We start from the raw sequence: 21,300 nt of genomic DNA on the forward strand, positions 1-21,300 counted from the left end.
AGCCGCAGGGGGCGCCAGCCGCCCGGCCTCCTTAGCTTAGGCCCCTCCCACCGGCAGCAGCTGCGCCCAACCGGCTGCAAGCCAAAGCCGAGCGCCAGCACCTGCGGGCAGAGGCAAGGGGCAGCTCTCTCTCGGGAGGGAGGGAGGGACGGGGACGCGCGCGCACACACGCCTGCCTGCCTGCCTGCCGAAAAAAAAGAAAGAAAAGGTGGATATACTAAGTTTTTTGGAGGGAAAACGCCCAGCTGTCGAAAGGGGCCCGCCTGCAGGGACGGGGACGGACACGCACGCAAGCAAGCAAGCAAGCAAGCAAGCAAGCAAGCAAGCCACGCCTGCCTCCCTGGGAAAAGGCTGAAAAACCTAAGTTTTTTGGAGGGAAAACGCACGGGAGCCGAAAAGGGGGCCGGCCTGCTTGCCCAGAGAGTCGAGACGCGGGAAAGCGCACAGAGGGAGCACGGGAACCGAGAGGGCGAGAGAGAGACAGAACACAGAGACACACAGATGGGGGACGAGGGACGAGACCCGAGAAGAAGGAGCTCCAGTCCACTTCGCTTGCTTGCTCGCTCGCTCGCTAGCTAGCTAGCTACCTAGCTACCTACGTCTGTCTTTTCACCGCTGAGAGAAGGTGGTGCACCGCTCCCGGAGGCGCTGCAATACCGGGCCGATGCGTGGAGAGGACGGAGCAAGCTCCTGATCCAGCTCCCTGTTCCAAAAATCCGTTTAATATGTGGTCCCCCGATGGGGGACGTATCAGATATTAAACTGATAAGAACAGATTTTTTTTTTTTTTTTTTTAAGTTAAAAAACAGTCACACCACACCCACAACTACCCAGTCACTACCACCCTACACAAACCATTCCTCTAATGTCCCGTGCACAGTTCCTTCCAACGCTCTTTTGCTGCGTCAAATCCCCATTTCAAAATGTCCCATCTCACTCTCCTCGCTATTTCCTCTTCTATTCTCCTCAGAATCCCCGAAGCTGGCTTTTCCACTCCGTGCTTTATCAGATCTGTCCGCGCATCCCACAAAAAGGCCTTGGCTAGACTGATGAGAAGCCATAGAAGAAATTTCCGGTTCCATGCTCGCACTCCCGGTAGTCCCTTCATGATGGCTGTTCTCGTTACAGGGGAATCGGGGCTTACCTGGGTGAAGAGGGTCCTGCACGAGCTCCAGACTCTCTGGGCGAAACCACACTCCCAAAAAACGTGACTCACTGTCTCCTCCCTCGCACAGCCGTGTCGCGGGCACAGGCTCTGATGTGATAGCCCGTGCGCATGCATCACTGCCCTGACTGTCATACGACCCCATACGCCGAGCCAATTCAAGTCTTTAAGTTTATTGTCCAACCCTTTTGGCTGGACCTGTTGCCAGATGGTACTGGACACACCCGGGATCGCTGGTTTTTCTGCTGTCATCACGATCTTGTAGCTCAACCTGTGGTTCAGGGAGCACAGTCCCTCCTTCACCTCCGGATGTGCCCGCAGCCACCGTACCGCGTGGCGGTAGTGCAATGGCAGCCGCTCGGCTTTAGGGGTCGTGTTGGACCAGACAGTCAGGTGTCGCATGCTTGCCGTGAGCCAAAGGCTCACAAACCGACTGCACAGATGGGGTGGGTTCTCGTGCAGGACCGTACATAGGCTCGCCACAAAGGCACAGTCCAGCTTCGCCGGGAAATCAAGGATCGCTCGTCCCCCTTCGGCCAGGGGCCTGCACATGTCAGACCTCTTGATCCTCTCATATGTGTGTCCCCAGACGAAGCTGAAAATAGCCCTTACCAGCTCTTTCCTCCGCCTGATAGGTAGGGGGTACACTACCGCCAGGTGGAGTAGCAGAGGCAGGATCTCCGACTTCAGCACCAGCGCTTTCCCAATCCAGGTTAGTGATCTTGATTGCCATAGGCCTAGCTTCTGGTTGGTCTTCCGGAACCTGGCCTCCCAGTTGAGGCTCACGGGGTCCTCGGTGTGGAAACTGACCCCCAAGATCTTCACCGGTCCATCCGTCAACGTCAACCCACCAAAGTCCCTCGGAGCGCTCGGCCAGGTCCCAAATACCTTCACTAGGCTTTTGGCCCTGTTCAGTCGAGCGCCGGTGCCCTTGGAGAAATCCTCCACGATGCTGAGAGCTCTCCCCAAGCCCCTCTCAGAGCTCAGGAAGAGCGTGACGTCGTCAGCATACGCGGCGATCTTCGCTACCTGCCCACTTCCACCTGGCACTGGGATCCCGTCCACCTCCGGATCTCTCCTCAGCCGGTCTAGGAGGAGCTCTATAAAGATGACATATAACAGAGGCGAAAGGGGGCAGCCCTGTCGCACACCACACCGCACTGGAATACGCTCACCTAGGGCTCCGTTGACACATACCCGGGATGTCACTCCGTTGTAAAGGGTCTGAATCCAGCCAACAAACTGGTCCGGCAGACCCTTCCTCTTCAGGAGTGCCCACAGAATTCCGTGATGAACCCGGTCAAAGGCCTTGGTCTGGTCCAGGCTCACCAACAAGAGTGGCAGGCCTCTATCTTCCACCCAAGCGATGACGTCACGGATCAGCTGCAGGGTCCAGCTGATCTTACGGCCTGCCACACCACACGTCTGGTCAGCCTTCACCAAGGCCGGCATCACTGCTCTCAGGCGGCCGCCCAGCACCCTGGCCAAGAGCTTATAATCCGTGCACAGGAGCTGAATCGGCCGCCAGTTACCCAGGTCTATCTTGTCTCCTCCCTTGTGGATGAGGGAGATGATGCCGATCTTCATAGTAGGCCCGAGTCCATCACGGTCCAACACCTCGTTGAACACCTGCACCAGGAACGTTTCCAGATGGTCCCAGAAGGCGAGGTAGAATTCTGTCGGCAGACCGTCGATGCCAGGGACAGTGCCCTTCCTCATACCCAGCAAGGCAGATCTAATCTCTGCCCCTGACACTACCCCGCACAAAGCAGCGGGATCGTCTACCGTCTTCTCCACCCCACCTAGGATCCCATTCCTGATGCTGGGGTCGGTCTCCTTTTCGTCAAACAAGGCATTATAATACTCTGTGGCGCACTCCAACATCCCGGGTATGTCAGTGACTACAGACCCGTCTGCCCTCCGGACGCCTTCAAAGAAGCTGCGCTCTTGCTGCCTCCTCACGGCGCCGAAGAACTGGGCTGAGCACGTTTCATCACTTTCCCTCCAGACTCCCCGCAATCTGAAAAGGAAATCCCTGGCCCACTGCAGCCACTTACCCCTAAGCAGGCTCCTGATCTGAGTGACCCGCTCACCGTTGAAGGCGCCCCCCTGGTTCAGTTGTGCGTATAGTGCTTCCAGCTCTTCCTGAAGTTTAGTGCACTGGTGTTCGTCTAAGCTTCGGCGGATCTTACAGTACCTCTTCGTCACGACCGAGATGGTACGCTTGCACGACTCCCACCAGAACACTGCCGATCTGAAGGCCTTCCTCCTCTCCTCGTAGTCACTGAGCACTGTAATGATCTTCCTCCGATATCTCGCCTCCTGCAGAACTTGCCTGTTCAGCTTCCAGTAGCCTGCCTGGAAGCGGGGGTCCTCGACACCGAAGGAGACCATTAGCACATGATGATCTGAAAACCAGGAGGGTGTCACTTGCCTGCTTAGGGTTGCCCAGTTTGCTGTGGTGAAAACGTAATCCAGGCGTCTAAAGGTTCCCCTTCCGTTATCCCACGTGTGGTGTGCGACGTCGTGAAACCCATCCCTCAGACCAAAACTCGTGATCAGAGACTGAAGTAAGTGGACGCCCTCGCCATGTGCGTCCCCCAGGTCGATGTTAAAGTCTCCGCCAATGATCAGCTCCCTGTTCGTGTACAACAGGGGCTCCAGATCTCTCAGGAAGGCACCCTGCTGCCGTCTGTCTGCCGGGGCATACACTGCAAGCAGTCTGGTCTTAGCTCCTCTCCGGGTCCCGTCAACCACCAACAGACGTCCGGGGACCACTGAGCTGACCACCTGAGCGGAGAAACCTGGGGAACCACACACGATGCCCACGCCGGAGGAGTTTACCCCCCCAACGCTCCACCACGAGGGCCCCTGCGTCCACTCCTTCTGGAAGAGCTTCACGTCCTCTTGGTCCTTAAGATGGGCCTCCTGCACGAAACAAATATCAAACCGCCTTTGGGACAGGTCTCGGAAGACCCCAACCCTCTTTACCTGGTTCCGCAGTCCCCTCACATTAGCCGTGGCTACTGTGAAGGTCATTACGGCTCTAGGTTGCTGTCACTCTCCATTTCCCCGTCAGGGCTAGAGCTAGACAGGTGCTCTACCCCTGTTGTACTTCCCAAGCTTTCGCTGTCTGAATCACCCATAAGGGTGATCCCTGGGACCGGGCTCACGCCTGGCCCCACGCAAAAGCTCGGGTCGGGGTCGGGGTCGGGTCTCAGACTCGGATCATAAGCAGGCCCAGGGTCTAAATCGGGCCCGAGGTCGGGGTCAAGGCCGGTGTCAAGGACAAGGCCGGGCGTACTGGGCTGGCAGATCGTCATCGGGCTCCCCTCATCCTCAGCCGTTTGTAGGGCCGGGAGTGAGCCCCAAGCCACTCTCCCGGCTCCCTGCCCCGGGGGGAGAGTACCTGCGCTGCTCTCTGGCTCCTGGTCACTCTGGACTGGCTCCGGCTCAGCTTCCTCTTCCATCTCCTCCTGGTCCTCCACAAACTCCTGGTCCACCACCACCTCCGGGCGGCGACCCCCGGACCTCTTCTTCTTCTTGTCCTCCGACTCTGTCTGTCCCTTACCAGCCTGCGCCCGTTTCCTCGACCGAACCGTCGCCACAGGCGCCCGACATGTTGTCCCCTCCTCATCTGCCGGCTCCGGTGCTGCAGATGTCCCAGCTTCCGCCGAAAACGGGTCCTTCCTTTACGACGTCTGCCCAGGTCCCTGTACCATGCTCAATGTCCCGCGATGGTCCTTCCTGTGGCTCTTCCTCACCCTCCTGCCGTCGCGCCTTCCCTTTCCCCTTCCGTCTCGGCCTCCCTACCGTCTGCCACTCGTTCTCCTCCACCCCTTTTCCAGGGACTCCTTTGGCTTTGGCCTGGCCGTCCTCTCCACCGTCTCCTGCTTCACCGTCCTCTGCTCCGCTCTCCCCTGCTGCCAGGCCCACACCCTCATAGAAATCCTTGTTAAAATCGGCATTCCTACGACGGCAGTCCCGGTACAGATGTCCAGTGGCGCCACACAGCGAACATTCTTTAATTGGGCAATATCGCGTTTCATGACCCCGTTTGTTGCACTTCCTGCACTCAGTCACCTTACAATCCGCCTCCCGGTGTCCATACTCCCGACACTTGCGACAGAAGACCGGCTGGTTCCCGTAGTACAAGTACCCCCTACCTGTTCCAATTGCGAAGGTGGCAGGCGGGTGGGCGAGTCCTCCCGGGGACCTGGGATCCTTCCGCAGCTCAACGCGATATTGCCTCTTCCCTGTCCAGACCCTACGCCGATCTATAATGAGCCTCGGCGGCTCCTGGACTTCCACATAGCGACGGAGAAAGGTGGTGACATCACAATCCGGCATAAAGGGATCGAACATGTGTAGAATCACCATCCTCTCGTTGTCGCTCTGCAACCCCACACACTTATAATTCTTCAACTTACCATCCCGTTGAGCCGCGATTACCTGCTCCGTAGCATGATGATGTCCCTTCTCCGTCACAAAGGAGAGATCCATAAACCGCAGCACCCGATTCCCCTGTAAACATTTAATTTCCGCGACGTCTAGCTGCAGAATACCGAACAGTACCTCTTCCTCGAAGGCATCCCTTCCCGGCATCTCACCATCCGCCGTCCAAATGAAGCGGATGGTTCTACGGATGTTGGGACCCTCCTCCGCCTTTCTCGCTGCCCCAGGGTCCGCAGCCATCGCAACGCAGCTTTTTCGGCTGCCGAAGCAGCCTACTCACCGCAGCCGGGGTCCAAAAACGTCCAATCCAAATCGCAATCCAATCGTAATCCAAGTGAAATCCAAGGTCCAAATCCAGGCAATCCAAAGGCGCAGTCCTCTCTGGCAGTCTCCTCTCCGGCGTTCTCTTCACGGTCTTCTGGAGTTCCCTCGGCCGCGGTCAAGCCACGTACCAAGATCGCAGCCAAAAGGCCGAGAAGCGATGCCCACAAAGGCGCGGACCGACGCGCGGGCGTTCCGCTGGCGCACAGTGGCGCAGGCCGACTCCTCTGGAGCCCGGGACCCGCGCAGCTGCCGGCCTCCCTGCAGCCAGAGGCCTGCCGCGGGACTCTGCTCCCCCTCTCTCTTGCCTGCCCGCCTGCCTTCCTGCCAGTCCCGGGCGGGGGCCCTGCTCTTTGATCTTCTGTCAACGGCCCGACAACGACCGCAGCCGCAGGGGGCGCCAGCCGCCCGGCCTCCTTAGCTTAGGCCCCTCCCACCGGCAGCAGCTGCGCCCAACCGGCTGCAAGCCAAAGCCGAGCGCCAGCACCTGCGGGCAGAGGCAAGGGGCAGCTCTCTCTCGGGAGGGAGGGAGGGACGGGGACGCGCGCGCACACACGCCTGCCTGCCTGCCTGCCGAAAAAAAAGAAAGAAAAGGTGGATATACTAAGTTTTTTGGAGGGAAAACGCCCAGCTGTCGAAAGGGGCCCGCCTGCAGGGACGGGGACGGACACGCACGCAAGCAAGCAAGCAAGCAAGCAAGCAAGCAAGCAAGCCACGCCTGCCTCCCTGGGAAAAGGCTGAAAAACCTAAGTTTTTTGGAGGGAAAACGCACGGGAGCCGAAAAGGGGGCCGGCCTGCTTGCCCAGAGAGTCGAGACGCGGGAAAGCGCACAGAGGGAGCACGGGAACCGAGAGGGCGAGAGAGAGACAGAACACAGAGACACACAGATGGGGGACGAGGGACGAGACCCGAGAAGAAGGAGCTCCAGTCCACTTCGCTTGCTTGCTCGCTCGCTCGCTAGCTAGCTAGCTACCTAGCTACCTACGTCTGTCTTTTCACCGCTGAGAGAAGGTGGTGCACCGCTCCCGGAGGCGCTGCAATACCGGGCCGATGCGTGGAGAGGACGGAGCAAGCTCCTGATCCAGCTCCCTGTTCCAAAAATCCGTTTAATATGTGGTCCCCCGATGGGGGACGTATCAGATATTAAACTGATAAGAACAGATTTTTTTTTTTTTTTTTTACATTTATTATAACAATACAATACAATACAAAACCACATCACAAATCATTCATCACAATCCACGATCGGCAAACTCATCCCCTTAATCCAGCAATGGTTTCCATTTCTCTTTGGCTGCATGAAAACCCCACCTACGCACCTCTGCTGTCATCATCTTATGCAGCTCAAAACGAACCCTCGCACATATTGCCCCAGCCCCTTCCACATGACCATGTTTAACCAAATTGTTTCTCGATCCCCATAACACAAATTTAACCATGCTGATTACAAACCAGATTACAAGATCACATCTCACAGATCTCGAAGACCTACTCCACCGTCTAAGAACTTTGTCTCCAGATAGAACAAAACCCGGTTCCAGTTTGTTAAATAGATCCGACATCTGCCCCCACACTGCTTTCGCAATCCTGCAACCCCAGAACACATGACTGATGGACTCTACCTCTGCACATAGAGGTCTTGGGCAAATCGCTGAGCGAGCCAGCTTGTGTCTGTGCATTACCTCTCTCACTGGCAGACGTCCCCAAACACACATCCAGTTTAAATCTTTGAGCCTGTTATCCAGGCTCTTAGGTTGCACCCTTTTCCACACATCAGTAGGGACCACAACATTGGTTCCTTTTTCACTGCTCTTTGCCGTCTTGTATAAGAGCTTGTGGGAGACAATCACTGACCTGTCCGCATCTTTTACATACTTCCTTAACCATGCGGCCGCATGCTCATAGAACCACGGTAAAACTTCAGCCTTGGGAACGTCGTTCCTCCACACTTCTGAGGGCCTGACGACCCAAGCGAACCACAACCGCACAAAAAACTGATGTTTGTATAAGATCTTGTCATCTACTGCTTTACACAGGTCAGCCACAAAAATGGCGTCTAGTTTGATTGGCAGATCTGGAACTTCTCTACCCCCCTCACTGATGTTCCTGTACATATCTAGACGTTTCACATATTCATAACCACCCCCCCATACAAAGTCAAAAACCATCTTCGTTAAAGAGCGTCTAAAACAAACTGGCATAGGAAAAACCTTTGCAATGTGCACAAGACTTGGTAGAATGTCACCTTTAAGTACCAAAACCTTCCCTGAATAGGACAATGATCTTTTCTTCCATAGACCAAGTTTACTATTCACCTGGGATAATCGAGTCTCCCAATTCCTTCTTCCAGTCCCTTCCCTATCAAACTGCACTCCTAATATTTTCAAGGAATTCATTTCCAGAGACAGACCTCCTACCACCTCATCCCTGTTACTCCATGGACCAAAATACTGCACACTACTCTTATTTCTATTTAGTCTTGCACCTGTGCATTGGTTGAAGACTTCTATCAGCTCCAAGGCGACTAACAGGCTTCTGTCAGAGCTCAAAGTTAGAACAATATCATCCGCGTAGGCCAACACTTTGGTTTGGAGGCCTCCGCTTCCCGGGATCACTATACCCTCAACCTTTCTATCTCGTCTTATCAACTCTAATAGTGGCTCTATATAGATTACATATAGAATTGGAGACAACGGACATCCTTGTCTAACACCCTTTCTTACGTCGAAGGGTTCACTCATAAAACCATTTATGTTGACTCTGGTGGAAGCTCCTCCATACAGGGCTTTCAGCCAAGAGATAAAGCAACTGCTGACCCCATAACGATCCAACACATCCCATAAGCATTGATGATCCACCCTATCAAATGCTTTCTCCTGATCTAGACTAGCTATCATCAGACACTGATGTCTGTCTTCTGCCCAAGCAATGGTATCTCTAAGCAGGCCGAGGTTCCAGTGTAGGGACCTACCCGCCACGCCACAGGTCTGATCCGGCTGTATTACTGATGGCAATACTTTCCTTATCCTGTCACATAATATTTTTGCCAGGATTTTATATTCAACACACAACAATTGAATAGGCCTCCAATTTTCTAGCCTCTTAGGATCACCTTTCTTAAATAACAGAGACAAAACTCCCTGTGCCATTGTATCTCCCAAAGTTCCCCCATCTAGAATTGCTTGAAAGACTTCGAGCATCGATGGACCTATCAAGTCCCAGAAAGTGAGATAAAATTCTACCGGGATACCATCAACCCCCGGAACTTTCCCTGTCTTCATTCTCCGAGTAGCCCCCTCAACTTCGGCTAGATCCATGCGCATCACTAAAGCCCTATTTTCCTCAGCACTAACCTTCTTCTCAATATACTCCAAACCACCGACCCCCTTTACTGACTCCCCTTCCCTCTTATTGAAGTACGTAGTAAAATACTTTACGGCTTCCTCCAACATTTCATGCGGAGTACTTACCACGTCCCCTTCTGCTGTAAACAAGCTCCCGAATGCTCTTTTAACCCGCTTGGCTTTAACCGATTTAAAAAGCAGGCCTGAGACCTCTTCTTGTCCATCCAGGAAGCCGATACCAGCTCTGGTTAGAAACTCTCTGGACTGTCTAAGATAAAGTTCTCTCAATCGCGCCTTTAACTCCTGAGCTTTCGAGAAATTAAAATCTGCACCTTTGTTTGTCTCCTCATACATATTTTCCAACACTTTTTGAAGCCTCCTCACTTCGAAATTCCTTCTTTGATTTCGACACTTACAGTACCGAATTGAAATTTCCTTAACCTGCCACTTGACATACTCCCACCATTCAATTAACGATGGCCACTCTTGTTTCTGTCCTAACCAAAAAAACCATTTATCCCTAATTAACTCTTTGTAGCCATCCTCATTCAGTACAGCTGTATTTAATTTCCAGTAACCTGGACCAAACTTAACCCCCACCCCTTCCACCTCAACCACCAACAATTCATGATCGGAAAAATAAAAGGGTACGACCGAGGCTTTAACAATCACCAAACCTCGAGACAGAAATACATAATCCAGTCTTTTAGCGGCCCCTGCTGCATTCCTCCAAGTAACTGGGGGAACCAACCCACCTGTTGCTGGCCCTTTAAGACAGAAACTATCAAATAAATCAAAATCCCTCAGCAGTTTATTAATTTCTAAGGATCCTGCTGTTCTTTTATTTAAATCTTCGTTGAAGTCGCCAGCAATCACTAATTTTCTATTAGTCACACACCAGGGGACTAGCTCGGAAAAAAAACTCCCCCTTGACGTCCTATCCGCCGGTGCGTAGACGACTATAAATCTCATTTTTATATTTGAATATACCCCATCCACCACAAGGATTCTCCCTGGCCGCACCATATAAGTTTCTGTAATGTCAATATGATTATTCCCAAATAATATACCCACCCCAGAAGAGTGTACTCCCCCCACACACCAAAAGGACTTCCCCAAATCCCAGTCTTTAGAAAACCGTTTCACATCTGTATTTCCACCCAAATGCACTTCCTGTAAAAAACAAATATCAAACTTATATTCACGCAAAACTTTATAAACAGCAATTCTTTTAGACCTGTTTTTCAGTCCCCTAACATTTACAGTTAAAATTTTGAAGGTCATGTTGACCTCCCTCCATCTCTCCCTCCAGGATCTACATCCGGTTCTGCGGAGCTGTCTGTCTCCGAGGAACTTGTATCGGTCGTCCTATAAGGTGTTGAGCTTTCCTCCTCTGACTGGGACTGCACCACGTTCGGATCCACCGAAACGCAGCGCAGGTAAGTCGACTCCTTTAACCTTCCTTTTGGCAGGAGCCCCTTCTGACCCCAAACCGAGGCTGCGACTTCCTCCCGCTCTGGGGGGGATTCCATCACCATGCCTTCTTCTACATCCTCCTCTGTAGGAGCATCCTCCTTGGCCTTCTTCTCCTCCCCCGCAGGTGACTCTTCTTCGGAATCCTCCCTTGGCCTTTTCTGGACTGCCACATTCCCTTCCATGTCGAAATCACCCAAATCCATCGCCAGGCCTTCTTGCGGCAGGGGCTCAAACAAGTCCAGGGCTCTAGCCACCTGACCAGCAGGTAAGCTACCGCTACTGTCCAAACCATTATCTGATGCTTCACTCACATCCACCTCTGCTATCCCCTCACTCTCGATCTCTTTGCCTCCACCTATCCCGACCGTTTCGTTCTTGTTTCCCTCTGTCTTCTCATTTTGTTTACCTTCCTTTCCTCCTACTTCTTCCTCCTCTCCTTCTTGTTCCGAGTCGGTTGCCTCCTCAACGGCATCTGGGTAGCCTCTCTCTTGCTCCCTGGCCATCTCCGGGTCTCTCCATACACAGTCTCTATATAAATGATTTGCATTCCCACACAGAGAGCAAGTTTTCTGATAACATCTCCCCTTAGTGTGGTCCCGTGCTCCACACCTCGAACAAGAGGTGGCAGTACAGTCCTTATCCATATGTCCAAAGGAACAACATTTCCTACAGTAAGAAGGCTGATTCTGATAGTATATATAACCCTTGCTTTGACCCATAGAAAAGGCCGACGGGGGGTGCGAAAACCCATCCGGGTTACTAGCATTCCGCCTGAGTCGCACCTGATATCTGCGTCTCCCATTCCAGACCCGAAATCTATCACCAATTATTTGGGGACCTGCCAGGACATCCACGTGTCTCCACAGGTAAGCAGTAATGATGTCATCCCCAATGAAAGGGTCATGCATGTTCACTATTAGAAATCTCACATCGTCCTGAGCCAGACCCAAGATCGCAAAGTCCTGTAGCAATTCATTGTTCTTCATCTCCTCACATCTCCCAGAGACTCTCTTATAAATCTGGTCATTATTAAACGTAGCATCAAAAAAACAAAAAGGCCTGTTTCCTTGTAGGCATTTCACTTCAGCCGGTATCGCATTCAAAATTCCAAATAAAATCTTGCATTCAAACTCATATCTGCCCATCATTTCTTTCTCTCTCACCCATTTAAAGCGTAAAGTCCATTTCAGCCGAGGAGCCTGGTTGGCCCACTCGGGGTGGGCCTGGCCCTCGGCCATTGCGGAAAAAACAACCTTCCGACGCTCTTCTCACCGGTCTTCAACGTAGCCTTCTTACAAAAAAAAAAAAAAAAAAAAACACATCCAACAAAAAACAGGAAACAGCAAAACGAACCTTCTCCTTCGATCCAAACGTCTGCAGGCCCGGATAGCAGTCCACCAATCTCTCCCCTGATCTTGGCCAAAAGGCCGAGAAGCGATGCCCACAAAGGCGCGGACCGACGCGCGGGCGTTCCGCTGGCGCACAGTGGCGCAGGCCGACTCCTCTGGAGCCCGGGACCCGCGCAGCTGCCGGCCTCCCTGCAGCCAGAGGCCTGCCGCGGGACTCTGCTCCCCCTCTCTCTTGCCTGCCCGCCTGCCTTCCTGCCAGTCCCGGGCGGGGGCCCTGCTCTTTGATCTTCTGTCAACGGCCCGACAACGACCGCAGCCGCAGGGGGCGCCAGCCGCCCGGCCTCCTTAGCTTAGGCCCCTCCCACCGGCAGCAGCTGCGCCCAACCGGCTGCAAGCCAAAGCCGAGCGCCAGCACCTGCGGGCAGAGGCAAGGGGCAGCTCTCTCTCGGGAGGGAGGGAGGGACGGGGACGCGCGCGCACACACGCCTGCCTGCCTGCCTGCCGAAAAAAAAGAAAGAAAAGGTGGATATACTAAGTTTTTTGGAGGGAAAACGCCCAGCTGTCGAAAGGGGCCCGCCTGCAGGGACGGGGACGGACACGCACGCAAGCAAGCAAGCAAGCAAGCAAGCAAGCAAGCAAGCCACGCCTGCCTCCCTGGGAAAAGGCTGAAAAACCTAAGTTTTTTGGAGGGAAAACGCACGGGAGCCGAAAAGGGGGCCGGCCTGCTTGCCCAGAGAGTCGAGACGCGGGAAAGCGCACAGAGGGAGCACGGGAACCGAGAGGGCGAGAGAGAGACAGAACACAGAGACACACAGATGGGGGACGAGGGACGAGACCCGAGAAGAAGGAGCTCCAGTCCACTTCGCTTGCTTGCTCGCTCGCTCGCTAGCTAGCTAGCTACCTAGCTACCTACGTCTGTCTTTTCACCGCTGAGAGAAGGTGGTGCACCGCTCCCGGAGGCGCTGCAATACCGGGCCGATGCGTGGAGAGGACGGAGCAAGCTCCTGATCCAGCTCCCTGTTCCAAAAATCCGTTTAATATGTGGTCCCCCGATGGGGGACGTATCAGATATTAAACTGATAAGAACAGATTTTTTTTTTTTTTTTTTTTTTTTTTTTATTAGAAAACAGTTCATAAAAGTACATGAATTTCATATTCACATAATTTCAACCAAAACATAAAACCACAACAACCATAAACTAACACACACACCAAACCCACCCAGAAAAACAAACCCATACAATACCCTAGGGCAACCTAAGACATCCAGAACTAATATAACCGATCAACATCTTATTCAAACCAAATCCTTCCAATTATAACATAACTAGTACACCTCCAGCCCAAATCCTCTAACCCTCTATAACCATACCCAATAATTACACTATCAAGCCATTGACTTCTACACCCTCATTTCCATATCCCGCCTTTTATGCAAATACCCTTCTCTACCCCTACTTTCTCTCCTCTTCACCTTTCCTCAGCTCAGCCAACATCTCCCTTGTAAGCTTCCCCTTCAATTCCTTGTTGATCATTCTGATCCCATCCATATCCGGCCCAGACACCGCAACACTAGTCAAAGCATTACCCGTAAATGCGTACTCGATCAAAAAGGAACGATGTTTCCTCTCCATCCGCTCTGACACTTTTTTCACGGGTCTCCTGTAATCCAAGCCTGCATGATCAAATTTATAATGCTGTCGGGTCTTATACCCCTCCCTCATCGGCCTCTCCCTCCAGTTCGGCACCTCTTCCATCATTATCACGCGATCTCTCCTTCCCCTCCTCCAATCTTCCCACCAGCCATCACCCTGCTCTTCCTCACTCACACTCTCTGATGTTACACTCCCCTCCTTCGCCCCCTCCTCCACACTTCCTCCCCCACCCCCTTCTATCTCACTCCCGTACCCCGTCTCCCTTCCCACCCCCACTTCCTCCACTACCTTGGAAGTACCAGCGCTCTCGCCCTCCTTCTCTTTCATCTCGGACTCCTCAACTCTTACACCCTCACTAACCCCTTCAACTCCCCTCTGGCCCAGTACATCCTCAATAAACATCTCCAACTCCCTTTCAACCTCTGTACTTTCTGCCTCCCTAGCCCCTTCTATTCCCATCTGTCCTAGTACCGCATCGCTGGGTACCTCCGGCTCACTTTCAATCTCTATACTTTCTATCTCTAAAGCCTCGTAAGGGTTTGGGTCAGCTACACTTATCCTGCCTTCTTTCACCTGTCGTTGTTCCTCCCCCCTCTCCATTTGCCTCTTACTCTTCCTCTTAGCAAACACAGACCGGTTCTCCCCCTTTTCCTCATCAGATACAATTTCTGCCCAATTCGCACCCCCCGCCAAAATTCCCTCCATTATTTCCACCTCCACCCCTACCCCCCCTGCAGACTCAAGGCCTCCACCCTCTCCTAGTCCTTCTGCCTCCATGTCCATTTCTTCACTCTCAAGCCTGCCAGTCTGCTCGTCTATGCCCGATCCAGCTGTATCCTGCCTTCTGGCTGGCTGCGACTCCTTCTTCTTTGACGCTACTGTAGCAGCAGCCTCAGCGTATGTCCTCTTCCTGTCCGGGCAGACATTATACAGGTGTCCCTGCATCCCACACAAGTTACACCGGACTACTGCCCGGCAGTCCACAGCAAGGTGGCCTTCTGCGCCACATTTCCTACAGACCTTACTAGTACATGTCGCTACCACATGTCCCTCCTTGCCGCATCTATGACAAACCTTCGGTTGACCAGGGTACCTCACCGTGCCCCCGTTCGCCCCGATGGAAAAGGCCGGAGGGGGGTGCACCACCCCACCCTCTGGTGCCGCACCAGGCCGGAGGCGAACCAGGAACCTCCTTCTGCCTGTCCAATACCCTTTTTCATCTCTCTCTTTTGTTCCAGAACCTTGCACATCCACGTACCTCCTCAAAAAAGTCACAATGTCCTCTTCCGGTATAAACGGATTGTGCATATGTACATACAAGGGTCTTAATTCTCTAGCAAACAGGGGTTCTATCCTGAATGCATTCAAAGGTGCCTCCTCTTTGTTCTCTACCACTTTCTCCCACACTCGGCGACAAATCGCAGCTGATGCTAAAGTCACATCCATCAACCCTTTGGCAAAAAATGTCTGCAAACAAAAAACCTCTTCCAATGCCAGTGAAAAAACCCCAACCAAAATCTTCTCAGCAAAATAACCTCTGTCCAAAAAAACCTTCCCAGTGTCCAAACTCTTCACCACGAAACGCACCGAGTCCCGCATTCGTCCCTCTCTGGACAAAGGGTCCCCGGCCGTCAAAAAAGCAGTGCGCTCACCCATCTTCTCCAAAACAAGCTGGTTTCCTGCTGATCCTCCCAGTCCTTCAGTTCCGAAATCTCCAGTCGAACTCCTGTTCCAGGCTCCAGATTCCCCTCCTCTGCACGGCTCTCTCCAGTCCTCCTTCCGCCTTCCCAACCCTCGGACCAAGACCAAGCTGCGGACAAGCCACACACTTGATCTTAGCCAAAAGGCCGAGAAGCGATGCCCACAAAGGCGCGGACCGACGCGCGGGCGTTCCGCTGGCGCACAGTGGCGCAGGCCGACTCCTCTGGAGCCCGGGACCCGCGCAGCTGCCGGCCTCCCTGCAGCCAGAGGCCTGCCGCGGGACTCTGCTCCCCCTCTCTCTTGCCTGCCCGCCTGCCTTCCTGCCAGTCCCGGGCGGGGGCCCTGCTCTTTGATCTTCTGTCAACGGCCCGACAACGACCGCAGCCGCAGGGGGCGCCAGCCGCCCGGCCTCCTTAGCTTAGGCCCCTCCCACCGGCAGCAGCTGCGCCCAACCGGCTGCAAGCCAAAGCCGAGCGCCAGCACCTGCGGGCAGAGGCAAGGGGCAGCTCTCTCTCGGGAGGGAGGGAGGGACGGGGACGCGCGCGCACACACGCCTGCCTGCCTGCCTGCCGAAAAAAAAGAAAGAAAAGGTGGATATACTAAGTTTTTTGGAGGGAAAACGCCCAGCTGTCGAAAGGGGCCCGCCTGCAGGGACGGGGACGGACACGCACGCAAGCAAGCAAGCAAGCAAGCAAGCAAGCAAGCAAGCCACGCCTGCCTCCCTGGGAAAAGGCTGAAAAACCTAAGTTTTTTGGAGGGAAAACGCACGGGAGCCGAAAAGGGGGCCGGCCTGCTTGCCCAGAGAGTCGAGACGCGGGAAAGCGCACAGAGGGAGCACGGGAACCGAGAGGGCGAGAGAGAGACAGAACACAGAGACACACAGATGGGGGACGAGGGACGAGACCCGAGAAGAAGGAGCTCCAGTCCACTTCGCTTGCTTGCTCGCTCGCTCGCTAGCTAGCTAGCTACCTAGCTACCTACGTCTGTCTTTTCACCGCTGAGAGAAGGTGGTGCACCGCTCCCGGAGGCGCTGCAATACCGGGCCGATGCGTGGAGAGGACGGAGCAAGCTCCTGATCCAGCTCCCTGTTCCAAAAATCCGTTTAATATGTGGTCCCCCGATGGGGGACGTATCAGATATTAAACTGATAAGAACAGATTTTTTTTTTTTTTTTTTTTTTTTTTTTATTAGAAAACAGTTCATTTAAATTTCTATAATTTTACATCCGTATAAATTTCAACCATAATTTACAAACACAACCACCAGAATTCGAACAAAACACATAAACCATTACAAACCAATCCAAATAATAAACCCATACAACCACTCATGGTAACCTAACATAAACCGATCATCATCTTCAAATCAAACTGTCATCTTATTCCATACAAATCATCCTAATTCAAACTTAAATTCTTACGCGACAAACCAAACCCCAATCCATCTTTCACCATACACAATAACTCATTCCCTCCCACACCTTATTCCTCCGTAAACCAAATAGACTTAATTTCCATAATCCCACCCCTTATGCAAATACCATCGACTTACTTCAAAACCGTCCTTACCCCTTCTTCCTCCCCTCACTTCTCTTTAGCATTCCTTATACACACTCCATCCGTCGTACTCGTACACACCGAAACCAAGCATTGCCGATCCATCATTCCATCCATACTACTATCGCTATCTCTATCCATCTCACTCGTCGTTATGCTTTCCACACCTGATAAATCATCCGAAACACTATCTTCATCTGTATCACAAAACTCTATACTTCCCACAATTTCACCTTGCTTTGCCATGTTCCTCTCCACTCTCCGTACCCTCTTCCTTCCCAAACCCCCCCCCTTCTGTCCACCAACTCTGTCCCCTTCCCCAGTCCCCTTCTGATCCCTCAACTTGTCAACATCCGCACTCCGCCCTCCTTTCATAATTCCACCTTTCTGTTCCATATTCTTCTCCACTCTCCGTACCCTCTTCCATCCCAAACCCCCCTCCTCCTTTCCAACAACTCTGTCCCCTTCCCCCGTCCCCTTTTGATCCATCAAACTGTCTTTCTGTTCCATAACTCTTCTCTTACCCTTCAAACAATCCCTTTGCAAATGACCACTTTCCCCACATACGAAACACCTTACACAGTCTTTTGCCCTATGATTCCTTGATCCACACCGACTGCAGCTCATACTCTTACACTGTATTGCATAATGACCCAGTTCAAGACATGTCCAACACACACGGGGCTGGCCTGGATAAACCAGGTATGCCCTGTCTGTCCCCATTTCAAAAAACGCCGGGGGGTGAAGTACCCCCTCCTCCGCCGTCGAACACTGACGCAGACTCATCCAGTACTTCCTCTTCCCAGTCCATACACCATCTTCATCCCGTTCTTTCTTCCCTTTCCCATGCAGTATCACATGCTTCCTCAAAAACTCCTCAATATCCTCCTCCGAAACGAAGGGATCCAACACAAAAACTGTCATGCACCTCAAGTTCCCCGCAAACCACGGTTCCACTTTAAAGAGGTTCAAAGGAGCCTCTTCCTTTCGTGCCTGTATTACCTCCCATAGTTCACAAACCAAAGCCTCAGAAGTCAAAGTCAAATCAAAAATCCCCCGCTCACAAAAATCTTGCAAAACCACCAAATCCGTCATCTTAACTCCCAAAAATTGTTTCAAAATCAAATCCTTAAACTTCCCTCTGTTCCATGTTCCCAGACCGTCTCGTCCTCGCACCACGAAGCGAAGGGAGTTCTTCCTCCGCTCCTTCCTCGGCCCAAACGCTCCTGCCATCGCACCAGCCAACCGTCTCTCCACCTCCTTCCGCAACCTCCAGGTAACCGCCGTCCAAATCTTCACCTCTCAGCAATCCTCCTTGTCGTCCTCCTCGTCCGCCACTCCAACCTTCAACCGTCGTTCCTTCCCATCAGCATCCGTCCTCGCCTTCCCGACCCCCTGGACTAAGACCTCGGAATTGCGGGCTTGCCGGCTTAAACCTTGATCTTAGCCAAAAGGCCGAGAAGCGATGCCCACAAAGGCGCGGACCGACGCGCGGGCGTTCCGCTGGCGCACAGTGGCGCAGGCCGACTCCTCTGGAGCCCGGGACCCGCGCAGCTGCCGGCCTCCCTGCAGCCAGAGGCCTGCCGCGGGACTCTGCTCCCCCTCTCTCTTGCCTGCCCGCCTGCCTTCCTGCCAGTCCCGGGCGGGGGCCCTGCTCTTTGATCTTCTGTCAACGGCCCGACAACGACCGCAGCCGCAGGGGGCGCCAGCCGCCCGGCCTCCTTAGCTTAGGCCCCTCCCACCGGCAGCAGCTGCGCCCAACCGGCTGCAAGCCAAAGCCGAGCGCCAGCACCTGCGGGCAGAGGCAAGGGGCAGCTCTCTCTCGGGAGGGAGGGAGGGACGGGGACGCGCGCGCACACACGCCTGCCTGCCTGCCTGCCGAAAAAAAAGAAAGAAAAGGTGGATATACTAAGTTTTTTGGAGGGAAAACGCCCAGCTGTCGAAAGGGGCCCGCCTGCAGGGACGGGGACGGACACGCACGCAAGCAAGCAAGCAAGCAAGCAAGCAAGCAAGCAAGCCACGCCTGCCTCCCTGGGAAAAGGCTGAAAAACCTAAGTTTTTTGGAGGGAAAACGCACGGGAGCCGAAAAGGGGGCCGGCCTGCTTGCCCAGAGAGTCGAGACGCGGGAAAGCGCACAGAGGGAGCACGGGAACCGAGAGGGCGAGAGAGAGACAGAACACAGAGACACACAGATGGGGGACGAGGGACGAGACCCGAGAAGAAGGAGCTCCAGTCCACTTCGCTTGCTTGCTCGCTCGCTCGCTAGCTAGCTAGCTACCTAGCTACCTACGTCTGTCTTTTCACCGCTGAGAGAAGGTGGTGCACCGCTCCCGGAGGCGCTGCAATACCGGGCCGATGCGTGGAGAGGACGGAGCAAGCTCCTGATCCAGCTCCCTGTTCCAAAAATCCGTTTAATATGTGGTCCCCCGATGGGGGACGTATCAGATATTAAACTGATAAGAACAGATTTTTTTTTTTTTTTTTTTTTTTAAATAAAATCTATTCGTTAATCAAAGCCCAATCATACCACACTCACACTACCCTACACCTAACTCACATCCCTAACACAAACAACTCCTTCCATCGTTCTCTCGCAGCAGCAAACCCCCACTTCTGCACATCCCACTTCACTCTGTTCGCAATATCGTTTCTCACTCGCCACACCACCGTACCCACCGTACCATGCACACCATGTTTCACTAACTCACTCCTGTCTTGCCAAACATACACTTTAACTAAGCTAATCAACAGCCATGCCAAAAATCTTCCATTCCAGCCTTTAACACCCTTCACCCCCCTTAACACCGTGACATAAGTTAAACGTTCTGTTGTGAAAAAAGAAGGCATCCACCTTGTGCACTCCCCCCACACCTTTTGCGTAAAGTAGCACTCCCAAAACACGTGCTTCACCGACTCTTCCTTATTGCACTGCAGACGGGGGCAATTCTTTTGCTTTGACAAACCGTGCTTATATAAAACCTCCCTAACAGCCAGCCTGCCCCAAGCACACAGCCAATTCAGATCACACAATCTGTTATCAAGGTTCTTCGGCTGTATGAACAGCCAGGTCTCCCGGGACACTCCCACCACTGCCGCGCTGTTGTCACTCTTCAATAATTTATACATCAACCGATGGTCCAATGTGGTGAGTCCCTCCTTAACTTCCGGGTGCACCTTCAGCCAATGCACTGCATGCCTGTAGTGCCATGGCAACTTTTCGGCCTTTGGCGTAGTGTTAGTCCATTTTATCAAGTGTCTCATCGTATGCGAGAACCACAGATGAACAAAAAAAAACACACATATGCACCGGGCCTCCATGTAGCATTGTGCATAAACTGGCAAGAAAAACACAATCCATTTTTACCGGTAGATCTGGAACCCCTCTACCCCCTTCCTCAACTGGCCTGTACATATCAGTTCTCTTTATGTACTCGTATTTTTGCCCCCACACAAAGGCAAACACTGTACGGACCAGTTCCTTCCTCATTCTTGCTGGCAAAGGGTACACCACAGCCAGATGGAGTAGTAGTGACATAACTTCGGTCTTTAGAATCATGACCTTCCCAAGAAAGGATAATGTACGATGTTGCCATAACCCTAATTTTTGCGTCACTTTCCTCATTTTCCTTTCCCAATTTAGACGCGCCGCCTCCTCAGGATGAAACAATACGCCCAAAATCTTGATCGGGTCCTGCACCACTGTCAAGCCACCGATAGCCTCCCTCTTATTCCTCCAAATGCCCCAGTACTTAATGGAGCTCTTGTTCCTATTCAGTATAGCCCCTAATCCCTGTTCGAACTCTTGGGCTATATTCAACACCTGCACCAAGCTGTCCTCCGTGCTTAGGAACAACGTAATGTCATCGGCATACGCAATCACCTTTGCCTGTTTGCCCTTACTTCCAGGTACCAGGATGCCTTCCACTCGCGGGTCTCCTCGAATGCGATCCAGAAAGGGCTCCACATACAAAACGTAAAGCAAAGGGGACAGGGGGCACCCTTGCCTCACGCCACACGTCACCGGGATACCACCTCCTACCCATCCATTAATACTGACCCTTGTCTCCACATTCCTGTACAATGTTCGGATCCATTCGATGGTCTTCACATTAACACCCATTCTTGCCAGTATCTCCCACAGGGCAGCGTGGTGGACCCTGTCAAAGGCTTTATTCTGATCTAAGTTCACCATCATCAGGGGCAATCGCCTGTCACTCACCCACTCCGTGACGTCTCTGATCAGCTGTAGGTTCCAGGCCAGCCTCCTGCCAGCCACTG

General features: G+C 53.1%; 5 non-coding genes across 5 annotated transcripts; all 5 read right to left on the reverse strand.

Moving 5' to 3' along the window:
- Positions 1-623: 623 nt before the first annotated feature.
- On the reverse strand, positions 624-810 carry LOC148647831 (U2 spliceosomal RNA). The gene has a single exon (XR_015926920.1). It is a non-coding gene; the product is annotated as a U2 spliceosomal RNA (small nuclear RNA).
- Positions 811-6,950: 6,140 nt separating this feature from the next.
- On the reverse strand, positions 6,951-7,143 carry LOC148647832 (U2 spliceosomal RNA). The gene has a single exon (XR_015927124.1). It is a non-coding gene; the product is annotated as a U2 spliceosomal RNA (small nuclear RNA).
- A 5,904-nt stretch (positions 7,144-13,047) lies between these two features.
- On the reverse strand, positions 13,048-13,242 carry LOC148647833 (U2 spliceosomal RNA). Its single transcript, XR_015927080.1, has one exon. It is a non-coding gene; the product is annotated as a U2 spliceosomal RNA (small nuclear RNA).
- A 3,229-nt stretch (positions 13,243-16,471) lies between these two features.
- On the reverse strand, positions 16,472-16,666 carry LOC148647834 (U2 spliceosomal RNA). Its single transcript, XR_015927081.1, has one exon. It is a non-coding gene; the product is annotated as a U2 spliceosomal RNA (small nuclear RNA).
- A 2,670-nt stretch (positions 16,667-19,336) lies between these two features.
- LOC148647835 (U2 spliceosomal RNA) lies at positions 19,337-19,525 on the reverse strand. The gene has a single exon (XR_015926881.1). It is a non-coding gene; the product is annotated as a U2 spliceosomal RNA (small nuclear RNA).
- Between the last annotated feature and the right edge of the window lie 1,775 nt (positions 19,526-21,300).

Source organism: Lepisosteus platostomus, chromosome 15 (assembly GCF_059453375.1).
Source record: "Lepisosteus platostomus isolate fLepPlt1 chromosome 15, fLepPlt1.hap1, whole genome shotgun sequence".
NCBI lineage: Eukaryota > Metazoa > Chordata > Actinopteri > Semionotiformes > Lepisosteidae > Lepisosteus > Lepisosteus platostomus.